The 11,494-nt window shown below is 37.4% G+C and overlaps 1 long non-coding RNA gene across 1 annotated transcript; it reads left to right on the forward strand.

The window, feature by feature from the left end:
• Positions 1–1,888: 1,888 nt before the first annotated feature.
• Positions 1,889–7,550, forward strand: LOC121028106 (uncharacterized). Its single transcript, XR_005789074.1, has 4 exons — positions 1,889–1,961; positions 5,252–5,390; positions 6,799–6,860; positions 7,374–7,550. It is a non-coding gene; the product is annotated as an uncharacterized LOC121028106 (long non-coding RNA).
• Positions 7,551–11,494: the final 3,944 nt, after the last annotated feature.

Raw genomic sequence — 11,494 nt, forward strand, 5'->3', positions numbered from 1 at the left:
CTCTACAGACTAACTCACTCGGGAGGTTAAAATTGAAGTAAAATTAACACCACTGACCTCATTCAAAACTTTCCTTGTCAGAGTGCTAAGGATGAAAAGGAAAATATATTGATGTCGACATACAGCCTCATCTGAAAAGTGACACAACATCTTCTCATATAATAGCATTGGTTTTCTCCTTCTTGGTGGGAGAAAGCACTGACTATAACTTCATGCATTTGGTGTGCAAAGAAAGAAAACTTTACCTTTCTCCAAATTATTCTAAGGTTTTCTGGACTGAGGACCATGGAGGCAGGTGAAAGATGAGGAAAGCAACTTCCTGATCTTGAAAATGCTTTCATTTTTTTGGTATAAAATTAAGAGCACTAGTCTAGGAATTTGTGTTGTCTATTTCTCGCTCTGGTTCTGCCATTTGAGACTAAGACCCATTTGTAAGCAGCTCTTTGAGCCTCAGCTTCCTTTATTTGACAGAAGAATATGGGCAATGATCTTCAAGGTTTTTTAGTTTTAGTAGTCTGAGAAGAAGCCATTCTAGAATGTTCTTGATTTTGTTTTCTCTTTTAGAAGTAGGGGGTTGGGGAAAGAGAAGAGGGGAAGAACTGTAATAACTGATAATAATAATAATAATAATAATAATTATTATTATTATTATTACTGTTTCAATGTTAGTCGTCTCTCTTCTTTCTGAGTAGCAATGAACTCTAGAGTTGAAAGTCCATGTGACATTTTAGAATCAGACCTTGGTTTTAATTCCAGCTCTGTCTTATAAGTTGTGATCTTTGATATTATATGACATCACTGGGCCAAAGAGTCTCTTCTATGAAAGAGGGATAATAAAATCAGTCCAAGATCTTTTTGAGGAGAACATAAGATGATAAATATGAGATCGCCAACATGATCCTTCATACCGATAATATTAATAAAATGGTTAATAGCAATTGCCAACTAATCATCTTGCCTGTGCTTCTCTGGTATACTGGCATGCAACGTTATCAAAGCTATTCTTTGCCTACTCGCTTCCATGCTGGCATGTGGCCAACTCACACAGAGTGTGGCCCAAAGCGTGTGCCAGCGCTGCTACATTTACATCAGCCTAGATTTTTTTCCGAGTCCCTGTGTGCGCGCATGCATGCACAAGCATGTGCCCTTAGTGGACAGCTGGCAAGGTGATCTTCCCTCTTCTGTTGTCTTCCATTCTCTAATACGTAAGAATTCAATGATAAGACTGGTCTTTTTCTGCTGTAAAACAAAGATAAAGTCAAATTCGTCTTAAAATCAGACTAGTTATCCATATGTAAGATAAAGAAATTATTGGCGTTGTTTTGGAGATTGGTGAGGCTATGGAATAAAATACGGGAGTTTAAGGAGTAAAAGATTCTTTCTACCTCTTCTAAACCACATCTCCGAACAACACAAAATTATAGGATGATTTACGGATGAAATTTCATTATGAGATAGATTCTTTTGCTCTCTTTTTTTAAATTAACATCTAGTAATAGTATTACATAAATATGTAGGTAACCGAGACCAAGAAAGGTTAAGTGTCCTATTTCAGGACGCTCGTGAGTTTAGGCAACACTAAGAATGGAAAGTCCTTCTGGGTTTATTTTTCAAATTCCAATGGCTTAACCTTTTTGAGGGATGTGGTGTCTGTCCCAGCCACTTTTGCAGTGGGCCCCCAGGCTCACAGCCCTTTATGTTTCAGTGCAACAGATGGCACCAAACAACGTGTTCCTTCTTGTTAAACCCCCTTCCCATGTTAGTACCAGGCTCCGTAACAGCAGGCGCCGTATCAGAGCCTAATGTGCTGATCACAGCTCGGGCTCCTTGTTTTCTTAAAGCACAATGTCTCTTTGTCCCCACCCCCCCATTTATTCTGAGCCCTTCAGCAGCTCAGCACAGCAAGCTTGACAGGACCTGTCTTCCTCTACTGTTAATTTCACAGCCGGATGAGTAGAAAGGTAATTTATATGGGTCAGTCAGATTTAAAATGCTGCTATGTCTCCTGACGAGGTGGAATGAGAGGATTTAAAAGAATTATTAGTGTGGTCCAGAGCGGCAGTCTGTGGTTTCTTCGACACAGTCCTATACCTTTTCCATTTGGTAAATGCCCCACGTGGCCTCCACATGTTGACTGTGGATTACAACCAAGATGAGAAGCAAGCCACTGGGGGAAGATTTTTGTTTTCATTTATTTTTAATTAATTGCAAACTTCCTCTTTCATTTGGCTTGCCACGCTCTGCAGATCCTGGTGACACAGGAGCTCTGCCAGCATTAGGAGCCGCTGTGCCGAACTGTGAGCGGCTTAAAAGTACCAGCCAGCTGCTTTGCACTCAATCCTCAGGGAAGGTTTGAAATAAATTTGCATGCTTGGAATTCACCTTCAAAAATGATCCAGTTGATGTTGCTGAAATCCATCTTTCTCTTTCCTTAAATCTCTCCTTAAATTACAATGTTTGTAATTACAAATTATTATTATTCAAAAGATAGTTATTAATTTTTAGGGGATAAATAGAGTGTCTATGTGAAAGTCATAGAGAGTTTTTCCTGCCCTTCAGATCTTTACTGAAATCCCTGTAACTAGTAGTTTATATAAGGAAGGGATGATGTTTAACAAAAGAGCCAAAAATAAAAATAAAAATAAAAAAAAAGAAAGAAAGAAAAGAAAGAAAGAAAAAAAAGAAAAAGGGGAAAAAAAAAGCAAGCCATGGTGGGAGAAACCCCAGGGGCTTGAGAATCAGTTACATCTCTTTTGAGGTCAGACAGATGTGGGCTGCATCTTCTGCTGCTGAATAACTATGTGATCTTGGGCAAAATTATTCAACAACCCCAAATCCTCAGATTTTTCATCTGTAAAATAGTTGTAAAAACTAAATATGATTACCAAAATGACACATCTTGCACCTCTGTTGCATGTTCTATACGTGGTAGCACTTATTAATATAATCTAACAAAGACAGAAGTACAAATTACCAAAATGTGGAATCTATGTGTTTTAAAATATAAGTTGAAAGTTTTCTGTTTCAATAAGATGGAGGATAATAGAGACACGCTCTGGCTACAAACACCTAGAAAATGGGAACATATAAAATAATAATGATAGCAACAATAACAAAATTATTGGATATCTGAACCCCTAAAACAGAAGTAGAATTATCCCCATGAGTAATAACTGAAGAAAGAACTAGAAACCTGAATGGCAACTAGAAGCCCTGAGTGGGCTAAGCATTCCCTGCCTTGGGAGGGACATATGGGTCCCTGGGAATCCAGATGCTTTGGTTTGAACACCTAGGTGGAGTCCAGAGAGGGGGCCTTGGGCCCAGGCAAGGAAGGAAGGGTAACACTGAGACTGCCGCCTAAGGACAAGTCACTTCAAGTGTTTTGAGTCTAAATGAAAAGGTGGCCTTAAAACAAAACAAAACAAGACAAAACAAAACAAAACAAAACAACAAACACCCAGTTAGGGAACATGGGGAGATAACAAAATATTAAAGAAGCTGAGTAAAAATGAAGACATCTCCCTGGGAAATCATGAGCCCTTGTCTTTGCTTCATTGGAGCTTAGACACCATTTTACAATTCTCTGGGAAATTCAAGCCTAGAAATTTACATACAATTTGCCCCCAAATTAAGTAAAATCTAGTGAAATAACAAAATGAATAAAACAGAGAAAAAAAGGGGGGGATGATAGTGTCAATAGAAGCAAACACTGGTTCTTTGAAAAGACAAAATAGGAAGACTTTTAGCAACAATAATAAAGAAACAGAAGGTGGGCAGAGGTAAATCATATTTGGAACAAAAAGGACAATTGCAGATTGAATGTATGTGTGTGTGTGTGTATTCAGAAACTTATATGGAGATAAATTTGAAAGCTTTAGTCAAAAAAATAAAATTCTAGAAAAATTACCAAATTTACCAAAATGACTACATAGAAGATGAATAGTTTTATAACTGTTAAAGAAATTGAATCATAGTTACAAATAAATGCAAATAAAGTTAATCAAACAGAGGGTTTTACAGCCAAGTTCTACACATTTAAGAAAGATATATAATGACTTTTTTAGACAAACTCTTCCAGAGAGTAGAATGAAGATGCTTTAGCACTCATGGAATGAGTGCAGTAAACATTGGAAATCCAAACTTGTCAGAATTGTAGTACCACAAAGGAATACTGTGGGCTGATATCATTTGTGACAATGATGCAAAATCGTAAATGAAATATTCATAAAACAAACCCAACAGTGTATTAAAATGGATATCAATATTTCATTTTAGAAATACCAAGATGGTTTAAATTAAACAAATCTATTAATTTTATTAATTATATAAAGAAATTGAGGTTGAAAAACATAAATATCTCAACAGATTAAAAACATGATTTGATACAATTCAGTACCTATTCAGGGTAAAAAAAAAAAAAAAAAAGCAATCCAGACATTTAACTAAAATTAGAATTGGAAGAGAATTCCTTAATCTGGTAGACTTTTGGTTGATAGAATACCAACCAAAAACTTACAGCAGAATTATATTTAATGGGGAAACATTAGAAGTTCTATTAAATTCCTTGTAAATGATGCTTGCTATCACTACATTTTCATTTTGTACTGGAGACTTTAGCCAGTGCAGTAAGACAAATTAATTATTTAAAACTTTTTAAATGTGAAAAAAATCAGAAAGAAAAAAGTAGACTTTGCTCATGATATAACCGTCTCAGAGAAAAATGTAGGAAGGGGCACATGGATGGCTCTGTGGGCTAAGGGTCTGGCTCTTGATTTCAGCTCAGGTCATGATCTCACAGTTGTGAGATGGAGCCTCACACTGACAGCAAGGAGTCTGCTTAAGATTCTGTCTCTGCCTCTCTCTCTCTCTCTCTGCTCCTCCCCCACTTGCTCTCATGCTCTCTCTCTCTCAAAATAAATAAATAAATATTTTAAAAAAGAAAAGAAAAATGTAGGAAACTCTACAAGTTATTAGTACCAATAATAGTTCATCTAGATTTCTAGATATAAGACCTATGTACAAAATCAGTAGTGTATGTTCATATCCTTCATAAAATGTAGTAAATGTACCTAAAGGTAAATATAGCAAGAGAAGTGCAATATCTTTACGAAGACAATTACAAAATTTTACTTAAAGGACGTAAAAGAGGAGTTAAATTCACAGAGAGAAGACATGTGCAAAGATTGGAAAACTTAATATTAAAAGGATGGTAATTCTCTAATTAACATATAAAATAAATTTAATTTCACAGGACTTTATAAGATGACTCGAAATGTCACACAAGAGTAAGAAGCACTGAGAATGGACTAAAATAATTTTATGGAAAGACATGAAGAATAAGGCACCAGGAGAAGAAGGAGAATAAAAAGAAGAGACCTATCCCAGGAGAAGTAAACTTTTATATTATCATATTAAATGAAACAGTGTTACTGACATGGAGGGAATTCAATGGAAGAGAAGGGAGTGCCTAAAAACACTCATCCCTGTGTAGGAACTTCGCATAAAGTGGAGTAGCCTTACCAATGTAAAAGGGAAATTTGGGCTGGTCTGTAAATGGTACTGGGACAATAGGCTAGTCCATAGAGAAAAGAATGCTAGATTCCTACTTAATACTATACACAAAAACAAACTGCAGATGGACTGAATACTAAATGTAAAAATCAAAACTTTAAAAATTTCAAGAAAGAATACAGAATAATATTATATGACTTCAGGATAAAGGTATTACTTAAACAACAAAAGCGGCACCTGGATGGCTCAGTCAGTTAAGTCTCAGCTCAGGCCGTGACCTCATGGTTCGTGGTCGAGGTCTGTATTGACAGCTCAGAGCCTGGAACTTGCTTCGGATTCTGTGTCTCCCTCTCTCTCTGCCCCTCTCCTGCTTGCGCTCTGTCTCTCTTTCTCTCTCAAAAATAAATAAAACATTAAATATTTTTTTAAAATTTTTTTTCAACGTTTTTTATTTTATTTTTTGGGACAGAGAGAGACAGAGCATGAACGGGGGAGGGGCAGAGAGAGAGGGAGACACAGAATCGGAAACAGGCTACAGGCTCCGAGCCATCAGCCCAGAGCCCGACGCGGGGCTCGAACTCCCGGACCGTGAGATCGTGACCTGGCTGAAGTCGGACGCTTAACCGACTGCGCCACCCAGGCGCCCCAATATTTTTTAATTTAAAGAACAAAGAATAGCAAAATAAAAGAAAACCGTGAAAAATTTGACTTCATTAAATTAAAAACCTGTGCATGTCAGAATACACCATTAACAGAGCTAAATAAATAAATAAATAATAAATAAAACAAAACAACCTACACTGAGAAAAGATATTTTCCATATATATAAGTAACAGAGGAATAGTATTCAGAATACATAAGGTCTTCTATAGATCAATAAAGAAAAGAAAAACAATCTTTTACAAAATGGGTAAAGGATATGAAAAAGCAGTTTGTAAAAGGGAAAAGTGGAGTACTTTATACATATATGAAAATACACTCAACTTTGTTGTTATATAGGGAATGCAAATTAAAATAGTAGTAGAAACAATTTCATCCCCAAGAGATAAGAAAGACAAGTCTGATATCATCAAATGTTGGTACGCGTGTAGGGAAACAGGACTTAGGTAATGTCAGCAGGAGAATAAATTGTCACAACCACAATTTCCACATGTTGTGGAAAACAGTATTTCATTAATTAGTATGCATGGAAACACATGTATCCTAAAATTTTATTTCTAGTTATACGTCTTAGAAAAACTCTCACACGTGTACACAAGGAGTTGTACTTCAAAATTTTCATTGCAGGACTGTTTACAACTGTGAAAAAGTGAAAACGATCTAACTGTCCCTTCTAGAGGACTAGAGAGGTAAGTTGGGTTTACTTATGCAAGGAATACTACACAGCAGTTCAAATGAATTGACTAGATCTACATATACCATTATCAAAAAAACCTCATGAATCTTTAATGAAAAAAGCAAGTTATAAAAAGATACAGGCACTAGTAGTATCGGTTAAAATAAAATTTAAAAACACACCAAATAACAACATGCATTATTTATGCATCCATGCATATGTGGTAGAAGGGAATAACTTAAAAGGCAAAGATAGATACATACTTTATCAGGGTGGTATCACTCAAAGAGAGGGGAAGGAAGGCACACTGCTGGTGAACTTTATCTGTGCCTGTATGTTTTACATCTTTAAAAAAAGTCAAACAATAAAGAGACATAATAAGCAAATGTGATCGAACAACGTATTTTGAATACGGTGGGGAGATATGTGAAGTTATGCCTTTTCTGTATTTTTGTATTTGAAACATTTCAGAATTGGAACCAAATTTTTCAAAAGATAAATAGCCAAAATATTTTATATATTTCAGATGAAGCTAAGTGCCTCACTCTTCTGTGGAGGGTTTGATGTGTCTCCAGTCCCCATCATCATCAGTCTTTGAGAATCACTGACAAGCATAGAATGGAATTGTTACCTGCCATTATTTTGTTACAATTTACTGCTTGTAATTTTTGTTATCAAAGTAATAGCATTTTCATTTTCCCAATTTGGAAGTATATTCTGATATTAATTATGCTTCTTAAATCTGAGCATGCCTTTTGGAAATGCGTATATATGCTCTCTCCAACCCCATCTCACCTCATCCAATTGGGAATCACAGACAAAAAGAATTAGCAGTACACATATATATTTTTTGGAAAGCTCATTAACAGAGTCTAAGAGATAAGGGGACAAGTGTCAGAATTGGAGCCAGGAGTCCTAGCTGGCTGTAACTGTGGAACTATTTTCTTAACTTTTCTGTGCTTTTGTTTCTTTATCTTTAAAGTGGAGGTGTTGACTTACCACTAAATCCTTTCCAGCTCTAAGGTTTTGTAATTTTATGAAACACATGAGTGAAGTCAGTTATAAAACTAAATGGTGATTGGAATATATGAACTGAGGAAGAGCCAAAGGACTCCTCCATGTCCCAATAGCTCTTCCTCTGTCTTTGCCAGAGTGTCACTGTTTCAGATTAAGGTACTGAAGGTTGAAATTTGAAAGCAACTGTTCATGTAAATGTCTTGGTAGAAATAAACTTTAAGATAAGTATGTCAAATTCCTGGCTTCCTAAAAGATTCTGGGACACAGGGCTGGTAGTTTTGATGAAAAGGTAAGCCAGGATTGAGCCAGAGTGTTGAAAGCACTGCCTTAGGAGGGATCCTTGTCCTTTAGAAGGATGCATAGGGCACTGTATGCTTGGGAATAATGGATCCTGAATAAGGGAAAGAGTGGACAGAGGAGGGTAGAGCAGAACCAAAGACAGCATTGTCACAAGTTCACAACAGCAGCTCTCAGTCACCTCTTAAATTCCAGCTGATGAAAGAACTGCTTGTCTGAGGGCTTGGGGGCCATCCCAACAGGTCATGACTCCACAGGGAAGAGGCACTGTAGTAGCTACCAGCATTGCTGCAGCCTCAACTCAATATCCATCAGGAGGGGGAAGACCATGCACCCTGTGGGCTGAGCAATACCACCTCCAGGCACTATGGCTCCTCCACCTAGGATGAGACCACCCAAAGGCCCACCAACTGGGCTTTCCCCTGCTCGAAGGATGCCAATAGGCATGTCCCTCCAGGAATTAGACCCCCTCTACCAGGAATTAGAGGTCCACCAAGACCCTAGAATACTGTTGATCCTTCTTAAGTCACTTTCCCCCCTGCAATGTGTCTTGTGAAACTGTGTAAAGTATGGGCTTTAGTTCCCTCTTTGCTGCAATTAAAAAAAAAAGTTGTTTGTTTTATGTAATGAGGAAGGGTGTTTCAAAATCTTTGGATCTGTGATAGAAGTGGTATTCCTATCTTCGGATGAAGTTGAAGAGGAGCCATTATTAGTCACACGGCCAAAGAAAATATCCCAGTAGGTATGCCTCTTCACCAGTTCAGGGATCCTGGAACAATACCTACCCAGAACTTAGTGCTCAGTTAGAGTTACATTCAAGTTACGTTAGATTTAATAAAAAGCTGGGGGAAAAGAAGTTCATAAACTTAAACAATGAACAATCTATTCTTTTATCATACAGGAACTTCTGAATTGGTGTGGAACTTTTCAAGGATTCTACAGGAGTGATTTAAATGTAATTTCCTGGAGTCTTAATTGCTAATTATTTTAACTAAGAGTTCTAAATGAAACATTCTCTATTTTGAAAGCTTTAAAGAGTTTAAAGCAATTGCTGTCATTGGAAATGTGTTTAGTATCTGTTCTCAGGAGTGGAATCTAATCAGCCACGTAAGCATGGTGACCTCAGAAATACAGCCAGAAGCATCAGCCTTAATTGTATTGAGAACTCAAAGTCCACTTGAGTGCGATACCACTTTAGATGGGTGCAAAGTTTTGGAACTTAAACTTCAGTGAATTCAAATATGGCCTTAAAATTTATTTTCTTGACACCCAGATCTGGTCTATAGATCAACTCTTGATAAAAAATAAAAATTGAGATTGATGATTTGGAGGTAAGACAGCCACACAAGTCAGTTTTCTTTTTTCCTGATCATACCCTAAATGCCATTCTTTCAGTTAGTTCTGCCTCTTCTTTGCCAATCTCACATATTATATGTATATGTAAATACAGTACTTAGAATAGTCACTGCCTAGCAGGTATAAGCATTTCAATACTTAAGACCACATAGCTCAATCAAATGCTTTCAGAAGGTAGATACCTAACCCATTCTGCCATTTTTTAAATGTCCTGCTAAAATTTTATATTCCCACATTTAGGGCCCCAAAGAATTTTGTAATAAAATGTTTGAGCTATTATAACAAGAGGTTGAGCAGAATTTTAATTTTTGCTCTGAGTTGCAGCAAGTCCCAAATCTGTGCAGGAAAGTTACCAGTTACCTAGAATTCTGAACGCAAGGAGCCAACAGTTGCTGGGACCAAACAACTTTCTGCAGAAAATAAGCCTTACCAACACAACTCTCCCTACCCCTAATCAACAGAAGAGAACTTCTGTGAATTCCCTTTTGGGAAACTCAGTGTTCCTGAGAATGGCTGCACCTCACTTTCATTTTGTTTCCCGGTTGGATTTTTGCTTAGCCAGTAGACTTGCTACCCACCCCTGTACTGCTGAAAAGAAAGAAAAGGCAATTTGGGAGAGAAGTGACAGAACCCACAGATAAAGTGTGACCTGGGTCTAAGATACACACCCTAGTTTTTCCTAATCCAACATTTCCTGGTTCTAAAAGTTGTCTGGACAAAGTAGATGAGTTGGGGGCTGTAAGTATGCCAGACATGCTATGCTTCAAGGGGTAAATGGACCAGATCACAGACGATCTGTTGGGCATCTGCCAGTAGTCATAGAGTTCCCATCCAAATATTATGGGGATATCTATCAGGAGGCTCACTGTCTTTAGTAGTGAGACATATTGGAGCTATCATACATCCTCATGGAGCCCACAGGCAACAAGCAAGAATGGCAGTCTTGAGCAAACTGGTATGAAATGCAACCTTCCCAGTCAGGTGACATAGCATGTTCTCTCTTCCAGGGGTAACACCCTCTTCTTTTCCATGGCCACTCTCCTAGTTTAATCTCTCTCTGTCATTCTCACCACACCAACAGATTTTTAATCGTTTTCTGTGCACCTAGACTAGTTGTTCCATGTGTCATTCTCCAAACAGCTACTAGAATGATCTTAAGAAAGGCGAATCTAATCAAGTCACTTCCCAGATTGAAATTCTCTGATGGTTTCTCATGTTACCATTAGGATCATTCACACCCCTTAATTAGCTTTCCTGGTCACTCTAACCTCATCTCTTGGCCACGATGAACTTCTTTCAGTGTATCCATATTGCCAAAGGACTCTCTTTCACTTCTAGTCTTTCATAGTACCTTCTATTCTGCCGGAGACACTCCTCCCTCAGATACCATACCATGCTTTGGACCTGCTAAATGTCACTTGACCTTCACCTGGCAGACGAAATGTAACTTCCTAGCAGTACACCTGACCATTAATTCCTGTATCATTTGCTGCTCCCTCCCAGGTAGAGTTGAAAACCTGCTGCTTATTCACCAGCCTATCCTGTCCCAGGGTATATACTCAATAGATATTTGCTGAAAAAATAAGAGTTAATTGGGGACCATTAATCCGTGGGCACTAAAAAGATAAAGTCAGTTACCTTAATCAGATCAAACCTGGGCCTTCTGCCCACACCATATTAACATCTGACTCAGAGCAGATGCTAACATTATATCAAGGTATCAACAAGAGAATAGTGAATATAATCCATAATTTTTTAAACAACAAGTAAAAGCAAAAAACTTAAATCTTGTAACAGAGAAACTTCTCCTGACAGTAGTGCCTCATATACCTTTTGTCAAACTCGAACTATTCAAATTGTGTTATTATTTATTTCCAACCTTTTCTTTATCTGTTAACTTGAAAATCATCTCCTTGTTCTCATTAATTTTTTTTTCTGTGAGTGCAGGGAAAACAGGCACTTTATGAAATATTCATA

The sequence above is a fragment of the Herpailurus yagouaroundi genome, unplaced genomic scaffold (assembly GCF_014898765.1).
Source record: "Herpailurus yagouaroundi ecotype Mexico unplaced genomic scaffold, PumYag 100, whole genome shotgun sequence".
Taxonomy (NCBI): Eukaryota; Metazoa; Chordata; class Mammalia; order Carnivora; family Felidae; genus Herpailurus; species Herpailurus yagouaroundi.